The sequence below is a fragment of the Meriones unguiculatus genome, chromosome 12, assembly GCF_030254825.1.
Source record: "Meriones unguiculatus strain TT.TT164.6M chromosome 12, Bangor_MerUng_6.1, whole genome shotgun sequence".
NCBI classification, from domain to species: Eukaryota; Metazoa; Chordata; class Mammalia; order Rodentia; family Muridae; genus Meriones; species Meriones unguiculatus.
In genome coordinates, this window is record NC_083360.1 from 47,181,290 (window position 1) to 47,200,308 (window position 19,019).

Here is a 19,019-nt window from a genome sequence, read left to right on the forward strand (position 1 = left end):
CAGATTCAATGCAATGCCCATCAAATTACCAACACAATTCTTTACAGACCTGGAAAGAAAAATTCTCAACTTCATATGGAATAACAAGAATCCCAGAATTGCTAAAACAATCCTCTACAATAAAAGATCTTCCGGAGGTATCTCCATCCCTGATCTTAAGTTGTACTATAAAGCAACAGTTTTAAAAACTGCATGGTACTGGCATAGAAACAGAATGGTGGATCAATGGAACCGAACAGAGGACCCAGAAATAAACCCACACACTGATCTTTGACAAAGACGCCAAAACCATACAATGGAAAAAAGATAGCATCTTCAACAAATGGTGCTGGTCTAACTGGATGTCTACATGTAGAAAAATGAAAATAGATCCATACTTGTCACCCTGCACAAAACTGAAGTCCAAGTGGATCAAAGACCTCAACATAAAACCAGACACATTAAATCGGCTTGAAAAAAAAGTGGGGAATACCCTAGAACTCATTGGTACAGGGGAAAACTTCCTGAACAGAACACCAACAGCACAGGCTCTAAGAGCAACAACCAATAAATGGGACCTCATGAAACTGAAAAGCTTCTGTAAAGCAAAGGACACCGTCATCAAAACAAAGCGACCACCTACAGATTGGGAAAGAATCTTCACCAACCCTTTATCTGACAGAGGACTCATATCCAGTATATATAAAGAACTAAAGAAGCTGAAAAGCAGCAAACCAAGTAATCCACTTAAAAAATGGGGAACAGAGCTAAACAGAGAATTCTCTGTAGAGGAATACCGAGTGGCAGAGAAGCACTTAAAGAAATGCTCAACCTCACTAGCCATTAGGGAAATGCAAATCAAAACAACCCTGAGATTTCACCTTACACCCATGAGAATGGCCAAGATCAAAAACTCAAGTGACAACACATGCTGGAGAGGTTGTGGAGAAAGGGGAACCCTTCTCCACTGCTGGTGGGAATGTAAACTTGTACAACCACTCTGGAAATCAATCTGGCGCTTTCGCAGACAACTAGGAATAGCGCTTCCTCAAGATCCAGCCATACCACTACTGGGTATATATCCAAAAGAGGCTCAAGTACACAAAAAGGACATTTGCTCAACCATGTTTGTAGCAGCTTTATTTGTAATAGCCAGAAGCTGGAAACAACCCAGATGCCCCTCAACTGAAGAATGGATGCAGAAATTGTGGTACATCTATACAATGGAATATTACTCAGCAATGAAAAATAAGGAAATCATGAAATTTGCAGGTAAATGGTGGGATCTGGAAAGGATCATTCTGAGTGAGTTGTCCCAGAAGGAAAAAGACACACATGGTATATACTCACTCATATAGACATACAACATAGGACAAACCCACTAAAACCTGTGCATCTAAAGAAACTAAGCAAGATAGAGGACCCTACCTAAAACGGTCAATCCCCATCTGGAAAGGCAAAGAGGATAGACATCAGAAGAAGAAGAAAACAGGAAACAACCTAGGAACCTACCACAGAGGGCCTCTGAAAGCCTCTGCCCTTCAGACTATCAAAGCAGATGCTGAGCCGGATGGGCAACTGTTGGGCAGGTGAACGGAATTTTAGGTAAGAACTGGGAAATAGTAACAGCTGGAGAGGACAGGGTCTCCACAAGGAGAGCAACAGAACAAGAAAATTTGAACACAGGGAACTTCCAAGAGACTCATACTCCAACCAAGGACTATTCATGGAGATAACCCAGAACCCCTGCACAGATGTAGCCCAGGGCAGTTCAGAGTCCAATTGGGTTACATAGTAATGTGAAGAGGCCTGATTTTGAAGTAATGTGAAGTAATCTGATTGGCCTGCTCTTTGATCACCTCCCTCTGGGGGGAAGCAGCCTTACCAGGCCATAGTAGAGGACAATACAGCCACTTTTGATGTGAACTGACAGACTAAGATCAGAAAGGAGAGGAGAACCTCCCCTATTAGTGGACTTGGGGAGTGGCATGCAAGCAGAGGGAGGAGGGAGGGTGAGAATGGGAGGGGAGGAGGGAGGGGCTTATGGGGGGATGCAAAATGAATAAAGTGTAATTGATGAAAAATTAAAAAAAGGGAAAAAAATAATTTAAGAACCTTAAAAAAAAGAAAAAGTTTTTTTCATAAGGCAATATTGAATTTCATGAACTGTTGAAAATCTGTAAATCTAATATTCCATAAGAAAACATAAATTAAAATTAAACATACTGGATGTTGTCAAAAAAAAAAAAAGCTGAGAGGACCCTGTCTCTCATGGCAACACATGATCCCTCTGAAGTTCTATACCAACCTACTGTTCAAAATAGAGCAGTCTTCAGGCATCTGACATTAACACAATCAAGTCACAGTACAACTTATTGCTAATGTTTTGGGCCAGCACAAAAATAGTAATGATATAATCCAGGATGCTTGACAGGACAAAGTTAGCATGATAGAAGCTGAGAGGCTGTGTATGGGATTGGATCTTCTGGTGCTAGAACTGCATCAAGTGAAGGAGACTTTGTCTGGTAATGCTGTCCTATAATGCAAGAGTTTATATCTTGTGCCAAGTTCTCACATTCAGCTAAGTTTTCTCAAGGAAGATAAGAGAAATGGCCTACACTAAGGTAAGTAAAAATACCAAAGTTGCCCTGGTAAGATGAAAATTTTCAAAGGCCAGGGAAGTTGGTGAGCTAACTTGGATCTGCTACATAGCATAAGCTCTTTTGATGACAATATCCTGCTCCAGGGCCCAGGAGACACATCATATATCAAGGAAAAAAGACAGAAATAGGGGGTACTGATGAGGGTCTGCACAAAGCAGGCTTCATAAAAGGAGATGCTACAGCCAGTGTCATATTGGTCAAGATGGAGCTGATCACACTGGTGATGACACTTTCATTGTCAGAGGCAATCAAGGACACAATCAGCCTGATTGGGCTCTCATTTCAAAAGCAGCACTGGCCGGGTGACTTAAACAACAAATATTTATTTTATACCCTTACAGAGTTTAGAATCGGAGATCAGGGTGCCAAAAGAGACAGTGTATGGCAAGGGCCTACCGCCTCATTCATAGGCAAACTTCATGTCTCTGTAGCCACGGTGGATAGAAAGAGACTCAGTCCTGGGAGATCCACCTTCATGACAGAGCTACCTCCTCAGAACTGAATCTCCTGTCCCCATCTCATTCAGCATTTGAATTTCAACATGTGCATTTCAAGAAAAACACACACGTATGTTCTACTGTAAGCACAATGACTAATTAATCATGGAATTAGGCAACAAGGTATGTCTAACTCATAAAGAGATAGATGGCTAATATAGCATGGCAAGCTAGGGGAAGAAGACACAAGCAGCCAATCAGTGAGGGCATCATCAAAAATTATGGGTGGATAATCAGGAAGCTGAGGGTGGAAAACCCAGGAAAAGGCATGGCTCAGTTTCTGACACATAAAGTCCCCAGATTTTGTCTTTAAGTCAAAAGCCACTCATAGAAATAGAGGTTGAGACTCAAAAGGCAAAAAAACTCTGTACCACCAAGACGAATGAATATAATTAACCATAATTGTGCCAATCCCTCTCCAGCGAGATCCATGGCCCCTTACTCTGGTAACACTGAGGAAAGTATATAAACCATCTTCTTTGGGGCAGTGGAGCACAAGGGGTGACTTGATATCTGGCCACACACACTAAGAGCAGCTTGAGAAGGGAGTGAGGGATGGATAAACAACATTAAGAACCCTGTTTTAAAAAATACTTTTTATTGATCCTTTGTAAAATTAACATCTTGCACCCCAATCCTACTCATCTCCTTGTCCCTTTGTATCTGACTTCTACCCTTGCAACCTCTCCCCTAAAAAGAAAATAAAAAAACAAGCAAACAAAATCTCACTGTAGAAGCTGTCGTGTATTACAGTCTGTCACACAGTGTACCCTTGGTCCACACATCTTTACTTGCAAATATTCATTGCAGTGAGTCATTGGTCTGGTTGAGGCCTCTGGCTTCTGCTACACCGTCAGTACAGGATTCTTACCAGGACTCTTCTTGTATATCCTGTTGTTGCCCTGTGTCATGGAGATTCTGCAACTTTGGTTCTGCAGGACCTGCCTCTTCATGTGCTCCAGCAGCTCATAGATGGGGTAGATGTTGGGGTGGGCCAACTAAAAGTCCTGGATCTGGGCCTGAGTGGAAACTGAGCTGGTCAACTTGCCAGCTCTCCCATACCACAGCATCAGGGAGAGCTCTCCAGCACTGCTCCTCCCAACCCCCAGTTTACCCATTGCCACAGCTGGCAAGGGTTAAGCCAGCTCTCCTGTACTCATACCTTTGGGGCTGGCTCATCTGCACCTTTGCCACCAATGCGAGCTCTACTATTCTGCCCAGGTGAGGGATGGGACCAACTCTTCTGAGCAGGCCAGTAAGTGGGGCAGGGCCAGTTCTCCTGCTCTCACACCCTTGGGGCCACAATAACCAGGCAAGGGGTAGGGCCAGCTCTATACAGCCCTCAAACATCAACATGGCCCCAGGAAGCAGCCCAGACCAGGGACATCCATCTGGCCTTTGGTGGTGACTGACCCCCACTGCTGCAAAGGCATAGACCCAGACATGGTCCTTGGCAGTAGCACAGTTCATGACCAGGAGGCATCACTGGATACTTACATCAGACTGTTCCTCACTACTTTCTACTCTTTAGTTCTACCTCCCTTCAGTGTGCACAAACCATTCTGTTTCTCTCTCTCTTCCATCTCTCACCCACTTACTTGTTCATCTTAGTGGCACCTGGGGCCTCTGGGTATTTTGAGTCAACTTATGAGTACTATGTCAACCTGGGCCTTCTGGCACTGGGAGTCTACCTCAGGCTTGCTCTGCCAACCATGTGAGGCTGGTAAGGGGTCATCTAGAGCATATTCTCCACTAAGAACATTTTTAAAGGCTGTATAAAACCTATTTTGTAAATATCCTAACATACACACAAACACACACACCCACACACACACGGGGTGGGGGGCAAGTGTGATTATCTAGCATGAGAAATAGTGCTTTTCTCCAGAAGCTATAGGTTCCTGTCCTGGCTAGTATTTTATCAACCTGACACAAGCTAGAGTCATTTGGGAAGAGAAAATATCACTTGAGAAAATGTCCCCACTGCATTGGCCTTTAGGGCATTTTTTTGATTGATTACTGGTATGGAAGGATCCAGCTCACTGTAGGAGATGCTGTCCCAGCTCAGGTGGCTCTGGGTGTGTAAGAAAGCAAACTGAGCAAGTCAGGAGGACCAGGTCAATTATCACTCCTCCATGCCTCCGGATTAGTTCCCACCCCCAGGTTCCCTCCTTGAGTCCTTGCCCTGACTCCCATGAATGATAGACTATATGCTTAAGATGAAAGGACCCTTTTCTCCCAAGTTGCCTTTGGTCATAGTGCTCATCATAGCAACTGAAATCCTAAGTTGCCAAATAAAAGGTCCAGTTACCAAATAAAATGTCTCTTCTCCTTGAATTGGTGGCTGGTGAGTCCTAGAGACCCCTGAATAATCCAGGCAATTGATACTGCTCTTGAGAACCCACCAGAACTTGATGGTAGAACCCTACTCCTGAAGACATCACATGCTTTATCGTAGGACTTGGAGAAATCAAGCTGATGCTGTGTGACTTAGAAGCTTCTTCCCTGCTGGCTGGGTTTCATACTACTGAAAGATGCCATGAAAGCTGCTAGAGAGAGAAAAAAAAAATAACCAACAGTCCTAGCCTCATGTGAATCATGCAAGCTATGACAACAATAGATCTGATAAGATATGCTTATAGGTGCAATTGAGGCATGAATATTATGGATATAATCAATTGCCTTCTGATTAGATTTAAGGCCTACCTACAGGAGAAAATTCATGCTTGGCATTACAAATCTAGCAAAAAAGCTGTGGCTAGGGAGCTGATAGGCCTTGGTGGTAGGAAGGGGATGAAGCTACTACTATTTTGCTAGACTGACAGTATCAAACTGCCTTCTGTCTCTATACCTGTAGATTAGTTTAGCCCTCAGTCTTCATCAGAGAAGCATCTTTGTACACTGGGCAGAAGTTAACTCACAACTGATCAAAGCACAGAGAACAAATATCTTTGGAGTGCCCAGCGATAAAATGGGCCATCTATACCATACTCTCTTCCCAGAGGCTCAGGGAACATCACTGAAAAGTGGACAAAAACTATAAGAGAGAGAGCTCAGGAACAACCATGGTGACACATCTTCTAAACATGACTGCACAAGACCTGAACAAAATTCAGCCAATCAACATTCCAGTATGGATGGGAGAGGGGCACAGGTGTCCCGACTCCTAGCTAAGGTGCTGTGGATGTTTGACGGCTGGTAGAGCAAGATAAGTCAGGTTTATTAGATGTAGGTTGACCATGCTCCAATAAATAGCCCCATACCCGTGTGTGTGTGTGTGTGTGTGCGTGCGTGCGTGCGTGCGTGCGTGCGTGCGTGTGTGTGTGTGTGTGTGTGTGTGTGTGTGTACAGCATTTACTGGACTCAGTAGATCATTCAATTTAAAAACAAAGTGAATGTGAAGGTAGAAAGGAATGTGGAGGGCATGGGAAGATCTGGGAAAGGGAATGATAGATAAATATGTTTTAAATATAGCTATGTATGCATGACACTCTTGAATAATAAATTTAAAAGACTATGTATTTTAGAGAGCAGCATGGATGGGAAACGGACTCTCAAGCTCCACTCCTAGTTGAGGAACTATTGGCTATTGATAGCTGGTGGAGGAGAGTCAGTTTTCTTTAAGAATGTGGTCTCAGGCAGATGACCTATGTTGCAATGGCTATCCCTATACTCACACACATGCTAGTGACACTAATTGGACTAGTCTCATGTCTGAAGTCTCTGCTCTGAAGTCTATTTGCCTGTTGTAACCTCCCCTCTCAGGAGCTAAACTGGTTATTCTCCTGAGACCTCAGAATAACAAGTTTTATATCCATGTTTCTGCTTTCATCTTCTTCCTATGCATCCCAAGGCCTTCCAATTTTGTACCCTGCCACAATTTCAAGCCATTTTATTCTCATAGACCCAATATGAATGACGATGAGCATGCCCTTATTGCCACAACAGATGAGAAAATTTCAGGTGTACAGCTAAATTTCTATAGTTAGCTTTTTTGTATTTTCCTATTAGAAGAACAAGTTGAATCTAGTCCAGGTCCCAGCCAGGAGACAGCTGCCAGAAATTTAGCCAAGGCAGGCCATCATGGTTTATCCAAATAAGGTTCCTGGAAGGAGCCTTCAGATATAAGCCTATAACCACAGCTAGATGCCCATCTACAGCACAGAAGGAAAGGCAATGGCCACACAATCTGGACAGGGATGGGACAATCTGTACAAAGCTGGACAGAAATTATGCCAACTATACCCTGCTTCCCCCGTTGATAAGTCAGAGTGTGGTGCATGTTAAATTAGCGTAAGTAAATCCGTACAGCTTCTTGCTAATACATACATTTGTGCATGGGTGTGCCTGATCCTGCATACCATATAAATACACACCATTTCCCCAGTGATCTGAATGTCCTTATTCTTTCTATAGATACTACTGAGGGTCTCCAAGTACTCAGGTTTTCTTGGATACTCTAGTTGATAATCTACTCTGCTCTATCCATCATTGCCTATGTGGTGCTTTCTACACAGAAGGTGTTCACTGATATTAGGGTTAGACACATGGATTAATTAGTTGTGTTTGAGAAGGCTCATTCTAACACAGGATAAATATTGGGATAAAGAAAGCAAACTGAAGCCAGGGATCTGGGGTAAGAGACCAAAGTGGGTGATGGTAGGTGACAGAGATGGGTTTTTGAAGGTAAGGACACTGATACATAATTAGGTTTAGATGGGCAGGTAGCTGAGCGTTTTTTGATGAAAACAGTCATATGACGCCAACTATGTGTAAGTATCCGTTATGTACTTGGATAAGATGAGGTAAGATGGGCTCAGTCTTTATATGTGGAGAGGTCACTGAAATTATGTGGGTTGAGAACTGCTAATCCCAGACAAGACTCAGGCCTGAAGTCAGAGAATTAGATGAAAAACCAAGAGTACATAGGGTCAGGGCTCTGATAGGAACAGAGAATTCCCTCTGTAGATGATGTGTGATATAAAACATTTTTATTTCAATTCATAAATTGTCTGCATGAAATGGCCCCAAATATTCATTGCAGGTACATATTGGAGGAATAATAAATTTTGTAAGAGACTGTTCTGACCTTCAAGGACTGTGAGCCATTCAGGGGTGTGCGCGTCAATAGGCATAACATACAGCAGCTTATTCCCACCAACAGTGAATAATGACCGTGGAGTGATTACAAATTATCTGAGTGGACAGAAGAAAGGAACGTGAATTTGCGGAGGTATTTTATCCTTTTAGCCTCTAAGTGTGTGTAGCTCTAACCCTTTGGTGAGGTGTGAAGTCAGAAGAGGCATTGCCTCTTTGAAAGCATCACTGTATTTTCTGGATCATGGCCAGGACCCAGTACACTATCTACCCAAGGAGCTCAAAGAAAGGTAACTGGAAGAGCGGTCTTAACTGTGGTCAAAGGGAACAAATCCCTCCAGTTAGAGCAGCAATGCCAGGCAAGTAGGCCAGAGTGACACTTGAAGCAAAGCCACCAACAGAAAGGCCACTGCACAGTCATACATTTAGAAACCAGAAAAGGACCCATGGGTGGGGAAGCAGCATATCCATTCAGTGGCCCAGCACGAGGGTTAGGAGGAAAGCAGATGAGACCAAGATGGGATTAATGTGAAGACATCGTCAAGGCTTAGGAATAGGCCCAGTAGCTTAAGGATCTGCAACTTCAGATTAAAGAAAGGCCAGAAGCATAGCTGCATCTGCCATTCCAGATACAGAAAGACTCCAGGAAAGGAGCCAGAGTACTAATTCATCTTGGAGTCTCTGTCTCCATTCCCCATGCCCTACCTCGACCCCTGGGAGACTCATTGGCCTGTGGGTGTCACTGACTGTGACCAGTGTAGCCTGTTTTTCTTTGTCTTGTAGGCTATAATCATTGTCAATGAATAGGTGTAGGTGACATATTTGTAAGCATCTAATGGGATGTTAAGTGGTAGGCATCCCTCTGTATAATTAGATAAATAAACAAGTGAATAGACTAACAGCATGGTAGCTGAAAACCAAGGTCGTTTAGAAGTGTTTCTGATTAAAGGGGAAAGTATGGAAGACTTTCCCTTTTCTTTTCATTTACCTTTAATTTTTTCTCCTTGCAGGTTAAAGCTGACTCCACATCCTAAGGGACCAGCACAAGCCATCAGCTTAAATGATGTCCCTGATAGCTCTGTGGATCAATAGTTATATAGACCTATTCCTCATCTGAGCTCTGTCAGGGCCCAAATTATACACTGTACATGAAAACCACCTCCTGGATTTACTGCCCTTGCACCCCCCAGCCATGGCAGGTGGCTTATTGCTCTGCTTGTATTTCTTTTACACTTTAACTAAGCCTTTGCTACTGACTCCTCAGCCTTTCCAAATGGGGCAGAACACCAATTAGGCAAGGCATTGTCCCTTCCAGTAGACAGTAATGATTTCCTAGACTTCTAAAGGAATTCTTTAATTCCTGTTCTCCGAAATCTTTATGTGAAAACATACACAATTGGCAGAGCTTGTAATAGCATGCAGAATCAGACAAGAGTTGAGCCATGTATAGTGCAGTGTTTAGGATGCTGTGAGGGTAATTCCATAGCACCAGCACCATCAGCACTTATGGGAAAGTAGCTGGCAAACTAAATGCTCTGATTCTGAGCATCAGGTGCTGGGTGGTGGCCTCACCCACCTCTCTGTGCCTGGTCCCTCCTCTCTGAAATGGGATTCCTCCACTGCATCAGCTAATGGAGAGAATATTAACCTAAATCAAATCGAGCACATGCAAACATCTCATCCTCTTGGGAGACTGAAGGAGTCCTATAAATTCTATGTTCTATTATTATTTCACTTTTCCATAGCTCAGATTGATCTGGACTCATGAATCACTTTACAACAAAGTGAACATGAGCTCTATTGAGCTCTTTTTGAGCTTCCCAATCTCCCACTTGTGTCAGGTGTCGAGAATTATAGCTCCTGAATGAACACATGAAGCAGATCTGTGAGGTATGGAAACCAATGCTTTACTGTGGTTAAGAGACAACATGGCACAGTTTTCTAACCAGTGTCCAGGGCAAAAAGGTACACAGGGTGAGCTCAGTGGCCACATTGAGGATTGACTTTCTTCCCTCAATTATAATTCTCAAACTGGTCACAGTCTGACCCGTTTTGCTTATCTTCCTGTGCATAATATGCCCTTGTGACATTTCTGTTTATTCAATCACAATAATAACTACTACTTTAATCATTTAAAATTAATAAATGAAATATCACATCATGTTGGTCCAAATGGGATTTCAACATACAGATGCCCCATGCCTCTTGCTGTTATAAATACCATTCTACCTAATGCTCTATTACTTCCCAACCCAGATAAAACCTGTCTTATATAGAATTTGCTATGAACACTAAGAAAAAGTGACACACAGCTCAATGTCAAACATAATTCTAATTAGCTACTTTTATTGACCCAACCTTTCCACACCACAGTATTGTCAGATGTTACACGTTTTAGCTCATCATCCCCAACATGTAATTGTAAACATCTTAATACCTTCTCTAGGCCCAACTCAGCTATAAAACTGTGTAGAAATAGTCATGTTTTTCTATGTCCAGACCTAGTCTTGTAATAATGAGCACAGGTCACTTTCTAAGTGTTTGATTTAATTGGCATTCAATTTTACAATCTTTACAAGAGGACAAATTGCAGAATTTCATTGACTCACCTGCCTGTAAGACAGAAAGATTCTTGCCACTGCAACTCATGGAGGGTCTGCACAGTTATTTTCCCAGAACTTTCTGAAGTTGCCTGGAGGCTTGGAGGTCTATGTTGGCCCACCTTACCTCTTCTGTACTTCTCAAAAGGTACCAGTATATTTTGGGGCTTCATTTGTTAAAAATACTCCCTTTTCTCGTACCTCTCAGAGTTGTTGTTTGGCTCAGATAAATAGAATAACTAATAGGTAGATGTAAAATTTACCATGCCTCTAATATAAAGTACCTTTGAATTTTAAGTCTGTTGTTAATGAAAATAATATTAAATTAATGTTTTATTCTATTTTATTTTATTTCATATCTGAATGGCCAGCTCTTCTATAACACCAGTATATAAGCTTCTCCCATTTGCCCTCTGCATGCAAAACATTTCAATTTCCTGACTGTAGTTCAGTCATCAGAATGGAATATCATTTATCATCTGGCTACATTTGTGGTCACTGATAACCCAGACCAATCGAACATCATCTCTAAGTTTCTTATTCTGCTCAATAGCTACAGCACTGCACTTTTGAAGCTAGAAAATGCTCAGAGTTACTCATGCACACAATATGGCTTATGAAGTAATCTTGGTCCTGAGGTCTGGTCTTAAACTATAGTAAGTACTGTTTAGTTCTGACCTTTCTGGATTCAGTCCACAAGAAAAATTAAAATAGACCAAAAGAGTGTCCCTGAAACACTCATGGCTTTAGCAATACAGCCTTTAATTTGAATGTGCTTTTCCCCTTGTTGAAAGCGGTAATCATGGTTCATCCCACTTGGCAACAAAACAAAGACCTAGAGGATTTGTAAATCGGTGGATTCTTTAATAAGTATAAAAGATCAAATTTGCATTCTTTATGAGATGGGGTGACATGTGTCATCACCTATTCTGATTTTGAAGCCTTATTAATAGCCAATTTGCAATTGGCCTGATGACCCAAATTACTCATAACCGTGATGGGAAATGCTCTACAGAACAACAGTGGTACCTTCTGCACCCAGGCCAGACAGATGAGGCAAGTTGGGGAGGCAACCCTGACCTGGAAATGCCACTTCTTAATTTCCAGAGATTCATCCAAGCTGGTTTTACAAACTGGGGTCATGTGACCTTTCTCATGGCTCTGGAAACAGGCCTCCAGCAACCTGTAGCTTTCTGGAATGGAGAAAGCGTGCACTAAACAGAAATAAACCCAGGGTGCTTAGAGAGTTCGTGCCAGTAATGTGGGTTACAAAAGCAAGTAATGGGCCCATTAGATCATACGTAATTTCTTGCGTCTGCAGATAAAATATGAAAGTTATCAGTCATACGTATAAGTTAAGAGAGAACTATGAATGCTAAGAATTCTGTTTTTTATTCTTCTCTTCTTTGGATCAGAGCAATGAGGGCATATGCTTAAGCAATGTCAATCCCCAGGGCCACGAGTGGGTGTGAGGGCATGTCCACAGGCTGCAGGTGTTGTTGTTAAAGCCAATCATCTGTTTCCATCTGACCATGGTGACCATTTTTTAGTTCTGAATTCTGGCAAAGGATAGCTGGCTGCTTAGCAGCCTGTTAAATAGCCATAGAAGCAAAGATAAGGATAAATTTTGTGATGAACATATCCAAAATTAGTTTGAAATAATAAGCTCAAGAGAACACTTCAGAGTAGCTTTTCAGGCCGGGTGGCTGGTTTCAAAGAAAAAGAAAAATCAATGGACATGCTCTTTCTATGCTCAGGTTCTATTATTGTCAGCGTGCAACTTCCAAAGCTGTCATGGAAGTCAGCGTCATTCTAGGAAGTGAACATAACGGGGTTCATAAGATTCAAGCAGGAGGATTTCATGAGTCAGAGCTAGAAACCATACTTCAGGGTTCTTCATATCCCTCTGACTAGAATACCAAGAAAGAAGAAATCGTAGCATGACCTATACATTCAGTAAGAAGAGTAAATGGCGTTAGTGAGCACCCAGCAATCTCTGATGCAGTGGCACATGGGGACAGAGACCCCTCCAGAATGAAGATGGGAGAGTCCTCCAATTGATCGCCTCCACATAGCAAACGCTATTATTAAACAACCCACCAAATGGTCCAGAGCCTTTCTCAAAGCAGACCGTGGGATTTTCATCCTCTGCTACAGTCGTGCTCTTTGGGCTAGCGAATCACTTCAGTGCCAGGCCTCAGCACTAACACCACAAGATCCCTTCTTCTGAGACTTTTCTCTGCACCCCTCCCACAAACACACACTGTCTCCATTACCCAGCCACAGTGTTACCTAGCGCTGGCTTACCTTGGCATTTATTCCTAAGCCTAAAGCTGGGGCCATGAAAGCTAACAACTCAGGTAATTTACAGCCGGAATCTCTGGATCCAGCCTTGGTGGCAGCCCACAAACCAGCTGAGGTAGTCTGGGTTTCAACAGAATGAACTGCATTGTATGCTTTAGGAAAATATACCGTACTGTGACTTGTAAACGATCCACCCAGCCAGGTTACGAATTGTACCTATGCCCTAAAAGTCACACTACTTCTACCTTCCTGATTTTAATCTCAGCTAAGCCTTAGAAAAGTACAAATATGCTAGCACTGTTGCCATTCCCATTTTAAAGATGAAAGAAATGAGACTTTGTGAAACACAGAATCTCAGGAATAGTTTTCTGACCCCTAAGTTAAATTGAGGGAAAAGTACCATATAGAATGAGCAGCAATCAGGGTGTCAGGCAAACGGGCACTCACTTGAGTTTCTAGGTCATGTCTATGGATGGTATTCTGGATCTAGGTGGCTCAAGCTTTTCCCTAAAGTAAAACCCCTCAAGAGCAGAATGATAGGCCAAGAACATGCAGGCCCTATCACAGGCTAATAACTATAGTTATTATCCCAAACGTTTTTGATCACCTTCTCTGTCACTAGCCCATTTAAGAATCTGCTTGTTATGTTTTTGTCCAAATTATAGCAACCTTTCCATTTATTAATTGTGACCTGACTTTCCTGACAATGTGTGGTAGTCTCAGCCCAGGTGTCTGCCAATAATTTGTAGATGGTGAGTATGTCTATTAGCAGGTTACATTTAGCAGAATTTGAAATTTCATTGTCTTTCAATAAAAACAGGCAGCTGTTTCCAGATGTCGTAAGCCAGCTTTTCTGTCTGGCTGAGGTGGTGAATGCAAAGAACTTCCTTCAGTACCTCCAAGCATGCAGAACCAGGTGCTTAGTAGGCTGGCATGCTTGCCAGCCAGAGCCTGTGCCTCCTCATATCTTGTCATTGGATTTCTGCAGTGACTTCCTCGTGAGATAAGACAGTAGGTGACTACTTCTATGGTTCATTTGCTGACTTTGGTCACATTTTAACCACAATGCTGCAGCCCTTAGATACTAGAAAGTTTGCAAACATTTGCCAGCAATTTAGTCACACATCTTATTTGAGCAATGCTTTCAGGGAGAGCTAATTGGTGCCAAATCCAAGAACATTCTGTTTGGTTTTCCTGGAATTACTTATCTTAATTTTTTTTAAATCCTAAAGTTCCTTCTATTTAAGTAATGCTTTGAGTGATGATTTAATTTTTGTGGGCATTTGTCAATTATTCCCATCAACTTATCTTCGCTAAGTCACTCAGTGTCAGATAGTAATTAGTTGAGTGAGTGTATTGTTTAGTCTGTAAGGTCTGTGATTATTTTTATACCACATAAGCTTTCCCAGGCTTTCCATAGCTTTGCCAAATGTCTGTCCTTTGTTTTGCTACACTTGGGCCTATTTGCCCATTCACTATTCTGATGCACTTCGTCATTTTTTCTATTGCTATAATAATCCAATAGTAAATGCTTTATGAGTGATATCTTAGACATGGCATGTCATTGGCTACTGAGGTAATGCATGTTATTGTAATAGTCTAATTATTATGGAGTAGCATATTTGGAGAGCGGGCTATCTTTTTTTAGGTCAGAGAATGGGAAAACTCAAGGCCACCATGAGTATAATTCTTCCAAGCAATCAATGTCATGATTTTTAAGATCTATTAGCTTTTTTAATCTTTCCCTCCCTTTTTTCTCAAGCAGAACAAAGCTCTCTACCCTTATCCATGTTTCCAGTCATTGCACCTACATATGAACTACATTTGACATCATATCCTTTTCCAGCTCAATAACGAGCTTCTCCTTTCCATGACCAGACTCGGCGTCACCACATTTTATTCACTTAGCCTGGCCAATTTAGATCAAGATAGCTGGGCTTAAAATATGGGCTTAAAACATGTTACCTCAGCTTATCAATAGAGAGGTCTGTCTCCAAAATACTGGTGCACTTCCTGAGTCTTTCTCTAACGTCCTCTCAGCAGCCCAGCTGTAGTAGTAGATGACCAGGTACGTCATCCAGAACACTTTGTACAGTCACAGTTCACTGAGCTCCAGGGGCACTTATATCTCTAGTTCCAGACCATCGGGCCCAGCCAGCCACTTGTAACTCTTTCCAGCACGTGTAGCCATTCCTGAATGAAAGGCCATCAGTCTGCCCACGGACTCACCTCTACCTCTCCTTTCCCTGGCACAGTGACTACTGGGCCAGAAATGAGCTTCTGGGGCCTTAGAGCCTTACGAAGCAGCTGTGGTACAGCTTACCTCTCCGGCACAAGGACACTGAGCTGGATTTTGAGACGCTTGTAATTAGTATAATTACCTCATTTTGATTGCTGAGGTTAACAACATGGGCAGTACCCAAGTACATTATCATCATCAATTGATGAGGTAGAGTTTTAAAAATCTGATTATATGACATGTATTCAGCTATATCACCCTCTGTGTTGCTGTTGGAGAATTAACTAATGTTTTACTTCTTAAGATGCTTAAAACATTCTCCCATGATACTACTCCAAGTATGAATAAACCTTAAAACAAGCTCCTCAAGTAGTTTACTGTCCGTGTGTGTGTTTGTGGGAGTGCTTGTTTTCAAATGCCCTCCAAGACAACAATTGATCAGAAGGTTGTCAACACAGTCCAAAACACCCTTGTGAAGCAGACTGCCCTTTATGCGGACAAGGCCTAAGTAGCACCCATAAACAAGTAGCTCTCAGCTGGTCCTCCTTCAAGGTCAGTTGCAGCCAAACTTTGAAGTGTTTTTTGGCTGTCCCAACTTAGGGGTAGGTAAACCCTGAAGCAACGGATAAAGGTCAGGGCTGCTACCCAACAATGTACTGATGTCATCCTACCCCAATGAAGGACTCTTTGACTCAAAAGGTCAGTAGTGGCAAGGTCAAGAGCCCCCGAGTTCTAAAGGTTAATGGCAATTGTCAATTTGAGAGATCTAGGATCACTAGGAAAATGAGCCTCTGGCATGGGTGTGAGGCATGTCTAGGTTACATTAATGTGGAGAGACCCATCTTAACTACGGATATGGTGGAGACCAAGAGAAGTTTTACTTCTCTTGGATATTCGAAGAGGTCAACAAAGACTTCAAATTTTTCAAAATAATGCTCTACCTATTGAAATATGCTAAAAATTCTCAGTCACCTTGACTTTTCGATTAAACTTAGCCATTTTTATTTAAACTTCTGTTTAAAGGGTTGCAGGTGTGCCTGCTGGGTCACCTGTGCATCAGCAGGTGGCAGAGAGGAGAAAGGCCATGTCTCTGCTCAGCATTCTAACTATGAACAGCTGAATGATTAGTAGCCTATCTTCTCTGGAAAAAAAATAATAAAGCGAGCCTGTGATAACCTCTAGGAGGCCCAGGCAGAGAGCTAGTCCAAACCAACAACCAGTCTGGGACCTCAAAGACCTGGATTGGGAGTGAGGGGGTAGACCATGTCCCCAGATGAACCCTTCCCGGTGTCATAATGTATGAGTGGGGCATAGACTCTTGAGATCATTCCTGAGACCCTGAAATGACCCCAGACACTCTGAGACCCCAGGGGCCACTAAGAGGAGCAACTACATGATGGAGAAATGGAAGAGAAAGAGAAGTATGTGTGTACAGTGAAGAGAGGCAGAACCCTGGAGACCCGAGGGTAGTGAGTGCAGCCTGATTTGAGTTGCCATTGATGTCACCTGGGACCGTGGTGGAATCCTGGCCTATTCGGCCACCAGGGGCCATGTCTGGGTCATTGACCCTGCAGCAGCAGAGGTCTGATACCACCAGAGACCAGGCAGATGCCCCTGGTCTGGGCTGCCACCCAGAAACATGTTGATGTCTGAGGACTGTACAGAACTGACTTTACCTTTCACCCGGGCATTGAGGAAGAACTGGCCCTGGGGGCCACGAGAGCTGACTCCACCCCTAGACAGCTGCAATACTCAGTAGAGCAGGCCCCACATGTTTTTGGAAATTTGGGTAACCCAGCCCCAGGATATGAGCATGGAAGAACGGGCTTGGCCACTCATCTCCTGCACAGGGTCAAGGAAAAGGGAGAGATACCCTCCTTACCCTTCATCCCGTGCCATGTGTAGCAGGTGGGAGGCCTGGCCCTAGAGTCATGAGAGCAAGAGAGTGGACCCTGTCCCTCACCATTTGCAGCACTTGGGAGAGCGGGCCCTGCACCTAGCATGGGCAGCACAGGAGAGCTAGTCCTGGACATGGTATTTGCAGGTGAGCTAGCCCCTAGAGCATAAGCCCAAGAGACCCAGCCCTGTCTCTTCTCTGCTGCACAGTGCAGTAGGCAGGAGAAAGACACCACCCTCCTCCCACTTGTCTCTCATCACCTATGGCAGAGCTGGCCCCAGGGTCATGAGAGTGGAAGAACTGACCATGCCCCTCACCGGATGCAATACTTAGGAGAGTAGACCCTGCACCTTGCCTTGGTAGCAGGGTAGATGCCCTGGTTTCAGGGGTTGCTGGTGAGCCAGCCCTGAAGTCAGGAAAGTGGGAGAGCTGGAGGGATGATCAGCTCACATACCTCTCAGACTCAGATCCAGGGCTTTGACTTGGTCCACCCTAGCATCTATCCCATTGATGAACTGCTAGAGTGCATAAAGGGGCCGGTCTTTTGGATCCAAAATTACAGAATATCCATGACACAGGGCAACAACAGGATATCCAAGAGGAGTCCCAGTAAGATTCCAGTGTTCATAGAGTAGCAGAAGCCAGAGACCTTGTACCAGATCAACAAGTCATCACAATGAACATTTGCAAGCAAAGAAGTATAGACAAAGGGTAGATTGGGGGACACACTGTGACACACTACAACTTCCACATGAGATTTTCTTCTCTGTTTGGGGCAAGGGTGTAAGGGTGAAGGTTGAGTATGAGGGGAAGGGGATGCTGAGTGGGTTTGGGGTGCATGATTTGAAATTCACAAAGCTCCAATGAAAAGTTTTGTTTTTAAAGACTCAAATTAACACTGTACCTTTTCCCTCATAACCACCTTTCCTTCATAAAAAATAAGGTGATAAATTTTTCATTTTTAAATTTTTGAACAAGAAATTATTGAAAATAAGAAAAAAATTAAGTAGGAAGCAAACATGGTAGAATGTAACTATAGTCTCAGCCCTTAGAAGGTAGAAGCGGGAAGAGTACAAGTTTGAAGTCAGGCTGGTCTACGTGGCAAGTTCCAAGATAACCTGGGCTATATTGCAAGGTACCATCTCCAAAAATAAAATTCCCACCCAAATAAAGCAAATTGGTCAAACAGAGATATAGCACAACCATCAGGAGGCACCATGAGAGTTCAAGACATGCCCAAGACAGGATCAAAGAGAGAATAAGATACACAGTAAAGTGGTTGTGAGAGGGCTGAAGACATATCCTCACAGTTCTGCTTAGCTAGCCCTGATGTTTAAAAGTCTTTTTGCTTCAATAACTGTTTCTAAGGAGAGATCCTGGGAATGACACTTTACACGTCCAGCTTTCTTTTAGAGATGCTCACCCATACCCAAACACCAAAAAACACTCACTGGCTGTTTGAGTTGCTGCCTTCCCTAATTTAAAGGGTGCTATATTTTATCTTCTCTCCTTTTGTGCAAACCAGAAGTTTCTGGGAATATCTGAAGTTAATTCTGAAGACAGCAGCCTTTGTGGATTTATGGCCAAAACTTCGGGAGATAAAACTGGCCGCCAGAGATAGTTAGCTTGAATGAGTTGACAGTTTCTGAAATTTTTAAGAGCCATTCCTTTAGAGTAATGGTACAACCATATCTAGTTCAGCCAGTTGTGTAAGCCAACAGGAAAGAGGCTTCCGTGTTCACT

At 43.0% G+C, this 19,019-nt stretch overlaps 1 non-coding gene across 1 annotated transcript; it reads left to right on the forward strand.

Annotated features, from left to right (window-relative positions):
* The first annotated feature begins 16,388 nt into the window (after positions 1-16,388).
* LOC132646908 (small nucleolar RNA SNORA17) lies at positions 16,389-16,519 on the forward strand. The gene has a single exon (XR_009585241.1). It is a non-coding gene; the product is annotated as a small nucleolar RNA SNORA17 (small nucleolar RNA).
* The last annotated feature ends 2,500 nt before the right edge of the window (positions 16,520-19,019 follow it).